Raw genomic sequence first — 17,761 nt, forward strand, 5'->3', positions numbered from 1 at the left:
GAAAAAAAGGAAAAAAGAAAACCATATAATAAGTGATTGTTTGCCTGTATAAGGGTTTATCCAGCTACTGCTCCTAGACAGGGGAACTGATGAAACTATGTAGGAAATACTCTCTAAGGCCCCCAGTTTTGTATAGACCTTTCTGGTTTCAAAGTCATGAAAAGTTGTGTATTTACAAAACCGCTACAGTTACCCCCAATCATTTGTTTTCTGTAAGGAAGACAGCAGAGCCAAGTCCATTTTCATCGAGCCTTACTACATTCTAATTTGTTCATATATATTTAGTTTATTTCAAAGTTCCGAAAAATAAGCAAAGGTGTTAGAGGAAACGAGTGCACGCCGCCGTGGGCGACCTTGCGCGGGTAAATAATATATTTTTTCTACTGCAAGAAGCGAAAAACTGCGAAACTGTCATCAGATGACCTACGATTAAATCTCTGGCAAAGTACAGTAGGATATATGTTAGTTCATATTTTCAGTGAACTACGAACACATCAGCATTTACACTTACTAGGATTTTTTTTTTTTTTTTTTTGCCTATCGACCATTGGGGCCGGAGCCTCAGGTCATTAAGGCAAAAATATATATACAGGTATGTATGTATATTGACACATATATACATATATATATATATCCATGCATATGAACATACACACTTTCATGCACACGTACATATATATATATATATATATATATATATATATATATATATATATATATATATATATATAATTTTTATTTTATTATTTTTTTGTAGTTTGATTTTTATTATATTTTTTATTTTTTTTATTTTTAACGTTATATTACTAATACCACGTTGAGTACACCGCTTCCCATCCGATCAGCGAAGTTAAGCAACGTTGGGTCTGGTTAGTACTTGGATGGGTGACCGCCTGGGAACACCAGATGCTGTTGGCATCCCAACGTGTCAAGTGGGGTTGGTGGAGGATTAGTGCCCCTCCCTGTAAAACAATTAACTCTAAGCCCTTGGCCACCCCGTTTGGGATACATGGTGTCTGGCAATGAATGAATGAATATTACTTATAAACTAAAATGCCTAATCTAAAGACCCTAAAACTAACCACCTAACAGACAAATCGCTAACCTATATAAATCCTAGGAGACAACTAGACCTACACTAATGGTAAAAAAGCCTCGACCAAGAGAACACCATCAACTGCAGATATGTAATGCCTTTCTACATTACATACCTGCACTCATCACCTGGTGGCTGTCAGTCGAGGCACAACCTAATATAGGGAACATCAATATATGAAAGGGAACCAGACGAGTCAGGAACATTTCCATATACGTCAGCTGTCGGCCCTAATTAGAATAACTTAAGCAAGATGGTATAATGTATTTACATAATTTGTACAAAAAGTGAAGAACCTCGCCCAGCAGACCACCATCGACTGCAAGTGCCCAATACCTTCCTATATTGCACACTTGCACTCATCAGCTGGTGACTGTTAGTCGAGGAACGGGGTTTAATGAAGGGGACATCAATATTAGAAATAGATCAGTGGGTGGAGGAACTATTTCAAATACGTCAACTGTCAACCCTAATTAACAGTACTATATATACATATTTACAGGTGATAAAAACTATAACCACACAGTAAAAAAAGTCACATCACTCTGATTAGTCCGTTCTCTCTCAGGAAAGCCATCAATTTATCAGTCATAACAATGTCCCCATCACCCAGGATGATGGAAAGGGTGAAGGGGACGTCTGCTGCGCCGCAGTAATTTATATGTGAAGCACGTTCACAAATAAATCGCCAACAGCGCAGGATGATATGACTGGTAGAGAACACCGCATTACAGATGTCACAGTGCGGTGGGAAGCGTCTTTCCACATATGGTTTCATGTGAGTTAAATGGTGACATTGAGCCGTATTCTAGCCAATGCTTTTTCTTCAAGGCGACTGGGGCGGTTGGCTGTGTCCCTGTCACCCAGGTGCGGCTTACAAGTTGGAATGTTTAGTCTGGTCCACTGACCTTCCCACAGAAGATTTATTGATTTCTTTCCAAGAGAGAGACTTGACCATAGATCATGAGGAACGTCCCAAGTCTCCTCGAGCTCTACAGCCGACTTTGCAAGTTAGTCAGCCTGCTCATTGCCATAGATACGACAATGACCAGGCACCCAGATCAGCGTGAATGACTTGTTGCATGAATGCAACTTATTAACGATGCAGCCCTGGATCTCGTGAGAGTCCGTAGTGCAAGATGCAATTGCCCGAAGGGCTGATTTTGAATCTGAAAATATGACAAATGAGTCATGCCTAGAATTGAGAGCATAGTCTATGGCTTTGTCAACAGCAAAAAGTTCGGAGATGTATGAGTCGGCAACCGATACCTAAGTGCACATTCAGTCGACCACACACTTGCACCCACACATTCACTCGACTTGGAGCCGTCAGTGTACTATTGATGGGACCCCAAGTGACGAACGATGTTGTTACGAAACAAGTGGTGGACCTCCGCCTCCGACGCCTTGGCCTTTTGTGCTGGGAGCCATGTAATATCAACAGTAAAGCCGGGTGGCTTCCAAGGCGCTATATTTTTAAGCAACAACTTGTCACAGTCACTGGGGTCCACACCAAGCTCCTGAGTCAGTAAGTGGAGGTGAACGGCAAGTGGCTGATGCACCCCTCGCATGAGATGGTGGTATTGAAGCAGGGGGGTACAGGTAACATTGCCGATATTACTTTTCCAATATGTTCGTATGCTGTATGAAAAGGCCAGGTGGTCACGGCGAATACAAAGGGGAGGCACATTCGCCTCCACTTCCATACAAGCTACACGGGTACATCGGACAGCTCCAATTCACATTCGCAAACATTTATTCTGTAGCACAACCAATCCTTTCAGCGTGGCATCGGATGCCAAACCATACACCTGTGCACCATAGTCTAGCTTCGATTGAATAAGGGACTTAAGATTTTCTATCGGCTCCCCATGTAGTACCCGCTAGGTACTTCAGTACATTTAACAGTTTATCACAACGAGCAAGCAAAGTATTAATGTGAAGTTTAAATTAAAATTCATCCTGCGATCAAAGTGGAGGCCCAAAAACTTTACAGACTTTTGAAAAGGTACCGCTTGATAATCCAAAAATAAACGCAAATCGGGGACGTTACGAGTTGTAAAAACTACAGCGGCACACTTAGGAATGGAAAACTTAAATCCCCGCTGCAAGGCCCATTGGTGGATGGAATCAAGGGCTGCTTGAATCCGCCCAGCCGAAAATTGTGCATTACGGGAGGAGTGCCATATTGCACAATCGTCAGCATAGAGCGAGTATTAAAGATTCCTGGGGATGGGAACTGATGACAGAATATCATTGATCATAATACTAAATAAAGTAGGATTAAGCACACTTCCCTGCGGCACCCCGTTTTCCTGGATAAATATATCCGATGTTATGTTACGGGGCAATTTGACAGAGAAAGTCCTGTCCCTTAAGAAATTTGAAATAAAAATTGGCAAATTTCCTCTTAAACCATAAGCATAGAGCTTCATTAGTATACTGTATCGCCAGGTCATGCCATAGGCTTTATGGATGTCCAAGAACATCCCTATCATGAATTCTTTATTGGCAAATGCCTCTGAAATACAATGCTCCAAATTCATTAAATGATCTAGTGAACTTCTTTATTTATGGAAGCCACAATGTTGATCATTTAACAAATTCTTCAACTCTAAAACAAAACGAAGCCTATTGTTTACCATACGTTCCATGACCTTACATAGACAAGAAGTCAACACAATAGGATGAAATGAAGTGGGATTCATAAGACGACCAGCCTCTTTGGGTATCGGTATGACGTGCGCAAAGTGTCATGAGTTTGGGAACGTTCGAGACGCCCAAATCTCATTGTACAATGCTAACATCTTAATCAGGTTGTCCTGATTAAGATGCTGGATCATACTGTACGTCATGGTGTCTGGTCCAGGGCTCGTGTCTTTACAGGATTTAAGGGCAAGGAGCAGTTCATCTAGCGTATGGGGAGTCTACATCTTCTGTGGCAAAGTCAATAATCTGTAGCTCAGCCATGTGTTTATGATGTTGGAAACGCGGATCATAATTGGCTGAGCTACTTACATGAGAATAACTCCTGGCGAGGATGTTAGCAACGTCCACGGGCTAGTCATAGATGTTATTATTAACTTGCAGGGTGATGACAGGGAAATATGGGTCTTTATTATTTAATATTCTTATAGTGGACCAGACTTTACATAATGGTGTTGTACGAGTCACCGTGGACACAAAGGACCACCAGGAGTCACGTTTGGCCCTTCTTATTATTCTCCTTGCCTCAGCCCGTGCCTGTTTGTATGCAATAAAATTTTTCTCAGTGGGCTGACTATCAAAAATCCTGTATCTCCTATTGTGTTTTCTTAATGCTTGTCGGCAATCCGGCGTCCACCAATGTGCTCTATGCCTTGCATGAACTGTAGAAGTCTTGGGAATAGCAGCCTCAGCTGCCTGTAATATGGAAGTAGTTATATTTTCGACCTTAACATCTATGGTCTCCCCAGATATATCTAAATTGGCGATCCTTGAGAAGGATCCCCAATCTGCTTTCTTATAGTTAAATTTTGGAGGTGGAGGGTCCGAAATGATGTCGTGTGTATAAGAAAGACAGATGGGTAAATTATCACTTCCCAAGAAGTCGTCATAAGGGTCCCATGAGAAATCTTGATGTATACAAGGGGAAGCCAAAGATAAGTCAATAGCCAAAAAGTTACCAGTACGATCATCTACACGAGTCGCTCTACCATCGTTCAGAAGACAGAGGTTGGACTGTAGTATTAGGTCGGCTACTTGCTCCCCACGACCATCAATCCTCAAGCTACCCCATTGATTGTGATGGGCGTTAAAATCGCCCAACACTAACTTATTCCCAGGAAGATGTTCAAATAGTGAATGTAAAGCATCACTATCAATGGGGCCATGTGGAGGACAGTACAGAGAGCAAATAGACAGATATGTGTTATTAAATTTTGCTCTGCACGCGACAGCTTCCAGAGTAGAATTTAGAATCACTTCCGTTTGTGGGTGTGATTTGGGTGTGTAAATGGCAACTCCGTGACCTTCATATCTTCTATACGAGTGGTAGTGTTTGAGCTGTGGAGGATCAGGATGATCCTCCAGGCGTGTCTCCTGTAAACAAACAATATCTGGCCTGTGTAGTGATAGCAAGATTACTATATTTGGTAACTTATTCCCGACACCTCTACAGTTCCACTGTAATAGAGTGAATGCGGCAGTTTAAGATTTTTGTTGGGGGCCAGTGTGCTTGGTCTTTTTTTGTCGCCCGCCAGCAGGCAAGCGACTACCGGGGGACCTATCCCAGTGCTTGTTCGTGGAGATCTCCATAGTCTCATCAATACCAAGGCTCCCAGACTCCACTGAGGAAGAGCTATTCTTTCTCTCCCTCGCTAGACCAGGAGCGGGAGGGACATGAGGACGTGCTGGCTTGGTGAGGGTGGTCAAGTTAATTTTATCTGACTTGTCAGGCTTCTATTTTGGTCGCACTGACTGCAAAGGAGCAGCGGCAGCCTGGGAGTACGACATAGCAACAGGGATGTCAGTCAGAGAGTTGGAGCGTACAGGAGGCTTAGACTGAGAGGTAGGGCATGAGACATGAGGAGCGAAAGTTAGATCAGTCTGTGTCTCCACAGTGCATATCATGGGACGGGACACAACCGCTGATGCATAGGAGACATTAGGCTTGGGAGTTGCATGCAACTCCTTCACCTTCTTCCTAGCATCATAAAAGGATATGCCCTCAGTCGCTTTCACAGTGCAGACCTCTTTCTCCTCCTTCCACTTGGGACAAACCCTAGAGGAAGTGGAGTGAGCATCCTTACAGTGGAAGCAACATTCAGTCTCGGATGTGCAATGTTCAGCAGAATGTCCTACAGTCGCACACCTGCCACACACGAAGTTGGAAGCCCAACAAGCCTTTTCGTGGTGTCCATAAAGCTGACACTTTGCACAACGTAGGGGATTGGGGATGTACGGTCTTACATTGATAATTTCGTATCCTACTTTCACATTAGTAGGGAGAGATACTTTGCCAAAAGTCAAGATAACTGTTGCGGTCTTCGTCCTTATGCCTTCCGAGAATCTGGTAATGAACCTCGCCTCTATGACATCTTGCTGAGAAAGTTCTTGTACAATTTCTTCTTCCTCCATAAGCACAAGATCCCTGCAGGTGATAACACCCTTGCAGGAATTCATGGAGTGGGGTATCGTTGTTTGGACATCGTGACAGTGGAATTTTCTCAGTTTAAGCAAATCCTTGACCTGGGCTGAATTCATGGTTTTTACGAGAAGGTCTCTACTCGCAAGTTTTTTCACTTGTTCCACCTCTCCTGCACACCCATCAATCACCTTCTTGATGAAAGGATTGAGGCTGGACAGGGGAGTGGAACCAACCGCATGAATCTGTACAAACTCGGCGTTTTTTACGTTGATGTCAAGCCGGGAACGTGCCTGGGGCCATTCAGTCTCGGTGCAGTCTGTCCATGCAGCAGTCGGGGGTCGGTCAGGACTACCTCCTCCCCTGAAGGGGGGGGGAGGCAGTAGGGGTGTCCACCATAGTTACCAGTGGGAAGAGGGAGAAAAACGAGCAAGGGACGAATGACCGGGGTCCAGACACCTAAGTCTGAGGTTGCCCTCTCAAACCACTCCAGGGAGGCCCGACCGTGTTTATTCACGCCCCAGAGCGATCAGTGGGAGGGACCCTCCGTGGGCGATAAGCAAAGGTAAACTCAGAAACAGACACAAACACCTATTGTATCTCTAAATAGGGAGGGGAGGAAAATGAATACTAGCTATCCTAACTTTATTGAAGAACGCCCTAGTGGCGAACAAAAGAAAAAGCTAACGCTGGTGAGGCAACTCTATGCTAGAGGAGAGCTCAGAAAACACGTCTGCTCTCTCTGCAACCATTCATGAAAGTCCTTACTAGGATACTCTTGCTCTTACGCTTAAACACCTACGACTGGACACTCACCGGCAACAACACCCAAACCTAAGACATCATACACCTACAGCCACACCCACAACTACACCAACACACTTGTTACCATACTCATACCCACCTGTACTTCAACACACCCACTGCCACATTCACACCTACACCAACACACCTGCTACCACACCCACACCTACGCCAATACACCTGCTACCATACCCACACCAATACCAACACACCTGGTATATCCACAACTACACCAACACATTTGCACCCACGCCTATACCAACACACCTGCTACCTCGTCCACACCTGCACCAACACATTTGCTATCACACTCACACCTGCTGCACCACACTTGCTACCACACCCACACCTACTCCTCCACCCTTGCTACCACACCACACCCACACCTGCTCCTTCACATTTGCTACGACACCACACCCACACCTACATCAATAAACCCATAATCATACCTGCAGGTACATCATCTCTTCCTTAGATCAAATGGTGACTGTCGGAGCAGCACACCTGGCCTTATTCATTAATACACCGAAGATTTCACACAACTTTTTCACATACATATCACAGCAGCTACTGTAACAGTGTATGAATCTATTGCTCATCTAGATTCTGAAATACTCATTACCTACATTATCAGCATCAGCATCATAACCCCTTTTTTCCCACTATAGGATAGGGTGAGGAAACAAACTGAAAGTAGGAAACAGAGGAAACACATGAGAACCGATGAACAAAATGCCCGATAAAAGTCTTTACATACTCGTTCACTCACCACTGACACCCCAGGAAATCCGGGCTCTATCTCGCAGACATAACTACCACATACAGTTTTTGGTATCTACATACATCGGCTTCACATTACTTCAAAGAGTCAATATGACGACTATCAGGTAAGTAAAAAAAAAAAAAAAAAAAAAAAAGGCCAACTTGATCCCCTGTCATTTCATTTGCCTCAGCAACCTCCACCCCTCGCTTTTTACGCACTTCTTTACTAGACTCTTTCATTTCTTTACTACACTCATCCAGTCTTATTGGACTAGCACAACTCCTCCCACCATCATATTCATTAGCTACACCCTTTTCATCACCCCATTTACATCCATTCTCTTCATATGGCAATAATCTCTAAGAACTCTCCCTTCAGCCCTATTTTCAACAGACACATCACTCCACATTTTTCACAAATCAAATGATTTCTTATCTTACCGACACAACGGACTCCACATACAATCCTCCTGACTTTTCTTTTACATGTGACACCAAAGTGTCACACCCAAACGCTAAAATTGTTTTTGACGGTGAATATACACTTTCCCCTTTTTAATGACACGAACCATATTTCTCTGTCTATCACTTCGCCACAGACTTCCACAATACTGCCCTGTTATATTCTTCCACTCGGAATGAGCCGCAGAAAGACCACAATAATTCTCTTGTAAAAGTAGCTGCTCAGAAACTTTGTGCTTAACCATCTCCGTCCTTTCGTCATCCATGCTCTTTTTATTTGTACAGGTGTCTCATTCATCTATACAGTTGAGTTCATGATTCCCTGGACACATCTGGATGTATCTGGTCTCCTCTTACTACACGACGTAGTATTAATCTATGAATGAAGGCAACGATTTGTGTCGTGCCAGCCAATTGGTTACAGAGGCTTAGTTCCATCGGTTACTAGTGTGAGAATAAAGAAGCATCTCTAGAATGTATTGCGTGATATTGTCAGTAAAATGGTAGAGATATCACATGGTTCAATCATACTGGGTAGATGTATCAGCAATATTTACATACATCTACAGTTGGTTAAATTGTAGTAATATTGAGGAACAGGAGGCAATAGCAACCCATGTTACATGTAGTTGGATTCGCTTCAGAGGATAGAAGCAGAATTCGTATTGACCAAATTAAGTTACAATATTGTTTCTGCGTAGTTAATTGATGTTTAACGTATAATATTTTGGTATGATAGTGCCTCAATCCTCCGATGATGTGTCCTAATACTGTTTGACCTAAGGAGCACTGCATCATGTCATACAGAGTCACTGTGTGTGTGTGTGTGTGTGTGTGTGTGTGTGTGTGTGTGTGTTTCCCATTATATCTCATGAACGACATGGGCTATCAACACGAAACTTCAGGGTATCAAAATATGGGAAAAATCTTGGGCGAGTTCGAAAATGGGCATTCGGGGTCAAGGCCAAGGTCACCAAAATGGCTGTCAGTGGTCAACCAGTTTTTATCGCTAGCCTTAAGCACCATTATATCTCAAGAAAGGCTTGAATTATCATGAACGGCTTGAGCTATCAAAATGAAATCTTCAGGGTATAAAGATATGCTCAAAATCTAGGACTTGGCCAACAGCATATTCTTGTAGGTGATTAGCATTCGGCTCCCGAATGCTTTTCTTTCATTTATATTTTATTTGTTTATACAGTACATATTTTTTGCGGGATAGTAAATCGAGCCCGATAGGTTTCTACGTCCTTCTGGCGTCGTGGATTAGTGTTTGATTAGCATCAGCGGATATCATAAAGGCCTACCGATATTCATTTGGTAACTATTCAAAATTAGTGTAACCCTGTATAACTTAAAATGTGGGCTCTCTGACCCTAACCTGGGAGGGATAGGATCTCTATACCTCGTTTCTTATTGTGTGTTACATTATTAGATTAAAGGATACTTTTGAGTTCACCGACCAATATATTAATGCTCAATTTCAAATTATAATTTGAGTGTGCATGATACACTTATGCAAATAATTACTGTTATTCTGAAATAAAATAACGAACTGTTGCACTGTTACGGGGAGAAACAATTGTTCAAGCAAGCGACGCTCACGTTATACTGTATGCTCTACGTGTTTGTTATTGTTATAACACATATTAGATCGCTGTCCATGGAAAAGAAGTAATGATTTTTACAATTATGAATCAACTTGTAATAGCGGTAGTGTGAAAAGAACCGACGCTCCTCTCCGTGAAGCTCCAACGCACACACACACACACACACACACACACACACACACACACACAGTGACTCTGTATGACATGATGCAGTGCTCCTTAGGTCAAACAGTATTAGGACACATCATCGGAGGATTGAGGCACTATCATACCAAAATATTATACGTTAAACATCAATTAACTACGCAGAAACAATATTGTAACTTAATTTGGTCAATACGAATTCTGCTTCGATCCTCTGAAGCGAATCCAACTACATGTAACATGGGTTGCTATTGCCTCCTGTTCCTCAATATTACTACAATTTAACCAACTGTAGATGTATGTAAATATTGCTGATACATCTACCCAGTATGATTGAACCATGTGATATCTCTACCATTTTACTGACAATATCACGCAATACATTCTAGAGATGCTTCTTTATTCTCACACTAGTAACCGATGGAACTAAGCCTCTGTAACCAATTGGCTGGCACGACACAAATCGTTGCCTTCATTCATAGATTAATACTACGTCGTGTAGTAAGAGGAGACCAGATACATCCAGATGTGTCCAGGGAATCATGAACCCAACTGTACCTTGAGTACAGATGTGTGAGGAGTCACCACAGAATGGTCTTTCAAAGAAGTCGGAGTACTGCCTTTCCCTCTCTGTACTATTTCAATGGTCACTGCTCAACTGAAGAGTTTGCATGCATCCATGCTCCATTATGTTAGACACGTAGTACCTGTTTAGCTACACACATTCGTTTTTGTTCAGCTCTCTGATGCAAGTCTTATCCACTGTTATCTTCAATGTGAATCAACTTTGGAACTGCCGTACTCAATTTGTGTATGATCTCTGATCTCTGAATGCTTTCACTACAATTAATTGTTTAAGCTTGATGTATTCAGATTGCTTTATTCAGTTAATTACAGACGTTTCGAAAAGAAGAGCTTGAGCACTGACTTTAGTAACCTTTTCAGCATTTGAGGAGAGTCTCAAGATGAATAAAGATGGTTTTCAGAGTGTACTGAAACATCACTCCCGAACTGTGACGCACACCCGTTACTTTGACCTTTTTTTTTTTTTTTTTTTTAATAACAGAACGGAGGAAGGAAAAACAAATGAGTAAAAAAAAATAACCCATACACCAGATTACTGGTGTCCTCTGTTCATAAAATATCTGTAACAGTTAGACTTGAACAGTTGTGGGTTGAAATTTGGAGGAAAACAACTCTGGGGAAGCGAGTTCCAGAGAGATGCAGTTCGGGGAAAGAAAGAATTCTGATAGGCAGAAGTTCTGCAATATGGCTGAGTGACATTCCAGTCATTGAGCGCTACCAGATGCCCGTGTAGCACGAGGGAAGGCATGGAGAGGTGGCACCATGGACGCAACTTCGTCCGAGCATTTGCCAAAAAAATATCTGTAAAATAATGCAAGGGAGGCAACATTCCTTCTTACTTGCAGGGGAGGTAGTTTATATGTAATGGCAGGGTTGTTAATGATTCTAACAGCTTTATTTTGTGCTTAAAGAACAAGTGATGAAAAAGAGGACTTATGTCCCTAGAAGGAAAATATGGAAGCTGAAAAACCAAGTAGTAAGGGATGCCTTCTATAGGGAGTTGAGGAGAGTGGTGGCTGAACAGGGAGCTGTAGACAGAGGCGTTAATGAACAGTACAGAGCCCTCAAGAACAATTTCTTGAGAGTTACTGATGTAACACGCGGTTGGACAAGAGGACCACCAAGACATAAAGTAACTTGATGGTGGGATGAGGGTGTAGAAGCTGCAGTTAAGGAGAAAAGAAGGCTTTTCCGGGAATGGAAGAAGGGAGGTAGCAAAGAGGAATATTTGGCTGCCAAGCGTAGGGCTAGAAGAGAGGTATACAGGGCAAAGTCTGAGTCACAGAGACTATTACTTGATAACCTAAATCATGGGGAAAGGAAAAATATGATATTTAGAGTGGCAGGTCAAGTGAAGAGGGATAATCGGGATATTACAGGTGAGCAGTGTGTGAAGAATGATGAAGGAAGGGTAGTGGTGAACAGTGAGGATATTAAAGATGCATGGAGAGAGCATTATAACCGGTTGTTGAATGAGGAGTTTGACTGGGACAGGGAAGGTTTGGAGCCAGCAGATCCAGTGTCTGGCCCTTGGCCTTTGATTGATACTGCTACTGTGAGTGAGGCAATAGGCAGGATGAGGGTGGGGAAGGCAGCAGGTGTGTCTGGGTTGACTGCCGAAATGTTGAAGGCCTCAGGCGATATAAGGGTGAGTTTAGTCACTGACCTGATAAATAGGATTATTTATGAGTGTGTTGTCCCAGATGATTGGCTGAAGAGTGTACTTGTAAATGTGTATAAAGGGAAGAGTGATGCCCTGGAAAGAGGAAATTATAGAGGTACAAAGCTTTTAGATCAGATAATGAAGGTAATGGAGAGAGTTTTAGAAGGTGTGATTAGAGAAAGAGTGAATATTGATGAGATGCAGTTTGGGTTTATGCCAGGTAGGGGGACCACTGATGCTCTATTCATTGTTCGACAGCTTCAGGAAAAATATATTGGTAGGAGAAGGGATCTTTGTTTTTATTGATTTGGAAAAGGCCTTTGACAGAGTCCCTAGAGAGGTGGTGAAGTGGGTATTCAGAAAGCTTGGCTTGGAGGAGTGGCTGGTTAGGGTGGTTATGGCTATGTATGTGAGTGCTCACACCCAGGTAAGAGTGAATGGAGATTTGAATGATGAGTTTTCCGTGAATGTTGGTGTGCATCAGGGGTCAGTCTTGAGTCCCATGTTGTTTATCATGGTACTTGAAGCCCTTTCACGTGACTTTAGAAACGGACTCCCGTGGGAGTTGTTGTATGCTGATGATTTGGTGTTGATTGCAGAGAACGAAAGGGAGGCGGAGGAAAGGTTTAGGAAGTGGAGACATGGTATGGGGCACAAGGGTTTAAGGGTAAATGCAGATAAAACAAAAGTGATGATATCTGGGTTTGGTGGTGGTACTGTCAAAGACGAGGGAGAGTGGCCATGTGCAGTTTGCCACAAGTGCGTGGGAAGTAATTCCATCTTGTGCGGGGTGTGTGATACATGGGTGCATAAGAGATGTAGTGGTATCAGAGGTAGACTGCGAGATAATGCTGATTTTATGTGTACGGTGTGTTGGGGTGAGCAGTGGAGATTGTCAGACGTGAATGGATTGAACTTGCTGGTGAATCTTTTGAGTGTGTGGAAGAGTTTTGTTATTTGGGAGACATGTTGTGTGCTGGAGGTGGGCCTGGAGCTAGCTCTGTGTCTAGGGTGTGAAGTGGTTGGGAGAAGTTCAGGGAGCTCTTGCTTCTCCTGACGTTGAGAGGACTCTCCCTCCGTGATAAGGTGTCTTTGTATGCAGCATGTGTTAGGAGTGTAATGCTGTATGGTAGTGAGACCTGGGCAGTGAAGGAGGAAGATATTTGCCGGCTCAGACGTAAGAAATGACAATGATTAGGTGGATGTGCAGTGCGTCCCTGCGTCCAAGGCCTGGAGGGGCTGGGTTTATGATGAAAGAGTTGAGAGGTAGGATGGGACTGGAGTGTATTGGTGTTGTGATGAGGAGAGGTAGATTGAGATGGTTTGTACATGTGGAGATGATGGGGGCTGATAATTGGGTGAGGAAGGCGAGAAGTGTTAATATTGGGGGTGAGGTTATGAGGGGTAGACCGAGAAAGACATGGGACGAGGTCATTATGTGTGACCTCAGGGTTAAGGGACTGAACAGGGAGGCTGCAATGGATCGTGCAGCATGGAGAGCCGCCATTAGGTGACCAAGGCCGACACATGCAAGCACGTTGGAGCCTTTAAAAACGAAAACGAAGACGATGTCATAACGCTACCTCTCCACAACCATTCCACAAGGGTGAGCAATATTCAAGCTGAGAGCGCACATGACTCTCATAAATTATAGCTAACTGCACATCGGCGAAGAAGTTACGGACTCTGTACAATAATCCAAGTTTCTTTGAGGCGGTTTTAGCGAGTGATCTGACATGAGAGGTGCAGCTGAGGGCACTGTTAAGTGAGATACCAAGAATTTCAATACTTTTAGAGATGGTAATATTAGCAGCACTGAAGGTAATGTACGAATCTGGCAGTATCTGTCTATTAGTACACTGTATATATTTAGTTTTACTGGCATTAAAAGAGATAAGGTTGTTTTGTCCCCATTCACTGATTGTAGATAGATCTTGATTTATGGAAATGGCTGTACTGAGTTGAGAGGTAGAGATATTAGACTTTGTAAATGGATGTCTGAGTGTGAATGAACTATGTAGTGTTGAGTCATCTGCATATAAGTGAATGGGATTGTGGGTGACAGACAAGAGATCATAAACATGAACCAGAAATAGGGTTGGCGCCAGAACTGATCCCTGCAGCACGCCGGCGTTAATTGAGTGGAAATTGGAATATACATCATCTGCTTTTACTCTTGTTTTCCTGTCACTAAGATATGAAGAACTCAAATGAACAAAAGACGTTAGTCCATAGCAAGAGAGTTTGGACAGCAGGAAACTGTGCCATACTCTGTCGAAAGCTTTAGAGATATCAAGAGCTACTGCATGAGTTTCTCCAAAAAGATCAATTGATTGATGGACGGTATGAGTTAAGAGACTGAGTATGTCAACGGTGGATCTTTCGTGGCGAAAACCGTTAAGCACCAAAATACACATAAAATCTTCCTGTACCCTAACACAATGTATTGCCATGGTTGATCCAGATCGATTCAGGCATTAATGAGATATTTCTTACAATCTGAAATTTGACCTTCGCTCGTGATCTACATCTTTGGGCGAATACACAAAAAACTAAGCAATTCTACGACCTACGCTTAATGTATGTGTAATTTTTTTACCATATTAATCAGGCGATCAGTTATTACTTACCAATTAACATACATATTCTTTTTCTGAAAATCAGTAGATTCGCATGTTGTCTGACGCTGAACTAAACCACCAAGTTTAGTTATAACCAGATCAAAGCATCGTTCGTTGTTATACACATATATATTCATGTATGTGCGACTTCCATCGCAGACTGAGTGTTTTAAAAACCTAATCCCTTCGTTCTCACATCACCCTCAGCAGTTCCATCAACGTTTATCAGATGAAATACTATTTAAGGTGACCTTGCCAAGTGACCTCGATATTTTTCTGTGACCATGGCTTTTGATTGTGCATCATCCTTGCTCTACCATGAACTTTTCCAGAAAATTTGGTCTACATGGGATAAAAAACAAATTGAGTTTACATTCCCACTCGCCTTTGACCCAGTAATTTAAGGAAAAAGAAGAAACAACAGGTTACATCTATGATTGTCCTTGAACCCTTTCTACGATATCAAACTGTTTTAGTTGTGCTGTTCTAAAAATTTGATTCCCTTCGTTCTCGTCTTATCTTTAACTCTTCCACCAATTTTGGTCTAAAATGGATTAAAACTGCTTAAAATGGTCTTAACTAAACTTTTTCCTGTTCATCTAGAAAACCATTGGGCAATTCTCTTACTAAATCAACCCTTCCATCAAGCTTAGTAAAACTCTGAATAAAATTGTTCGAGTAGCTTAACACACACACACACACACACACACACACACACACACACACACACACACACACACACACACACACACACACACACACACACACACACACACACACACACCTGTCTTTCCAGTACCATAACCTCTGCCCTAATAAACACTTGACAAGGACATCTGCAATATTACGAATCTGATGTACAAGAGGGGTGAGGGAAATATACAGAAGTACAGCATTTAATTACATACTCATGCACATGGGCGAGAAGCAGCAGAGACACTGAGAGAGACAACGTGGAAGGAGACAAACTCGAGAGGCAGAGACGTGAGCGACAACTGACAGCTACCAGCAACTATTCTCAAACGTAAAATATCTAACATACGATCATTACTCATTTAACACTCCTGGCATGCAACAGGCGTGCAGACAAACCAAATTTCTACAGCCTCTGCTAACCAATATCATGTTCATCAGTCCCATTGTGACAGACGTGCTATCATCAATGGTGAATGAATAATTATAATAATAATAATGACAAAGCACCGATAACTCTGACATATGATTTACTGTAACTCATTACTTGTAGTAGAAACAAATTACTCAGGCTGCTGGTATCTATTTACTTCCTTGGTTCTTCCTTATTCTCTTTCTCCTTGATCTGGAAATCAGTAAATATCAGATATTCGGTAACTGCTTTGTATCTCACTTTACATTAACGTCACCTTACTCACGTTATGCACCAAGGAGTTGTCTCGCTTTTCAGGAGAGCTTCCAAAACTGAATTTAAAACACTTGCAACGGTGCATAACTTCCCACACTGAACTGAGGTGGACCTGACTTGCATACAAAGTGAGAGTGTGAGGCGGAGGGATAGGGGCAGTGGATAAAATAAACAGTTGGAAGGAAATTTAATAGACAGCAGTGACGAGGAAAAACAGGAAATTTCATATGGAAGAAATTACATTGGAAAAAGTTAATTATTAAGGACGTTAAGAGAGCTGATACAAAGATAACGAACAGAGAGAGAGAGAGAGAGAGAGAGAGAGAGAGAGAGAGAGAGAGAGAGAGCAGAAAAATAAACTATTTTTTTTTTTTTTTTACGTGTCCGACTCTGGGCAAAGGCTTCAGGGCCTATTCCAAAGCTCCTCCTTGGGGGCCAGTAGTCCTCCTACATCTCCACATGCGGACAATGGTAGCTTAAGTTACCTAGATGAAATGTTTCTTGCACTCACTCACTCATTTCCTTGATAATAAAACGCGTTATCCCAACAGTTGGAAGTACAAATACCCTTTTATACAGTTTTCAGCTGGGGAGAATGTTGCCATATCAAGGATTCAACCCATCCACTGATAACATACAGTACTTGACATGTTTGTATGATGCCGTATCAGTTCTACCAACCTTACCAATGTAAATCAGTCTGTTGTCCACTGACCTTTCTACTCTATCTCGGCAAGCTATACTTCATTTAGGCAGCCAAGACCCTGTGTATTTTTATTAAAAAGAGAAATAATTGTCACTCAAAATCAAAGTACCTTGCGAGGAACCTTGACCAATCTTGACAAATAATGAATTTCACACTGAGATTCGGCTACGGCCAAATATTAAAGATTTGTGTTAAGAAATTTTGACATTATAATTGTAGCGAGGTATATTTAGTATTTAATCTTTGCGTTAAAAGCCTTCAGTATCCCCCTGGCGGGAGCAAAACTAAATGTAAATACAAAAATTGGTGTCGGTAACAGGCGATAAAGACTATGAGATGTGTATAATTTTCTTAGCTAATAATGCCACGCTGAAGGGAGAAAAAAGTAAAGGTTGCTGAGGCTGATAAAGATACTGCTAATGTATATGAAGAGAGAGAGAGAGAGAGAGAACATTATGAGTGGAAGAACAAAGTACTTGAGTTTGGAACGTGAATATGGATAAATGATGCAATGACAGAAGTGGTGCTGATGAGAGCAGTGTTAGGATTTTCGATGACCGCATCACTGTTGACAAGAAATGTGTCATGATGACTTGTTGTTATTGTTGTTTGACCAAGAATAATTTGCGCGTGACTGTGGAGTGCAGGAAATCGACCACTTAAATTATTCGCTTCCAAAGAGCTTTTTGTTCAGGTTATTTTGAAGGATTGCTTGTGATGTGAAGTGTGTTGCATGAGGTGAGTATGTGTGCTGTGGTGCGGGGGTCGTATTGCAGTGAGGGCATAGCGCTAGGTGCACTTG

At 42.2% G+C, this 17,761-nt stretch overlaps 1 pseudogene; it reads left to right on the forward strand.

The window, feature by feature from the left end:
• Nucleotides 1-799: 799 nt before the first annotated feature.
• On the forward strand, nucleotides 800-918 carry LOC145401464 (5S ribosomal RNA; annotated as a pseudogene).
• The last annotated feature ends 16,843 nt before the right edge of the window (nucleotides 919-17,761 follow it).

This window comes from Coenobita brevimanus, chromosome 55 (assembly GCF_032717465.1).
Source record: "Coenobita brevimanus isolate Jiangsu-jjx chromosome 55, ASM3271746v2, whole genome shotgun sequence".
Classification (NCBI taxonomy): Eukaryota; Metazoa; Arthropoda; class Malacostraca; order Decapoda; family Coenobitidae; genus Coenobita; species Coenobita brevimanus.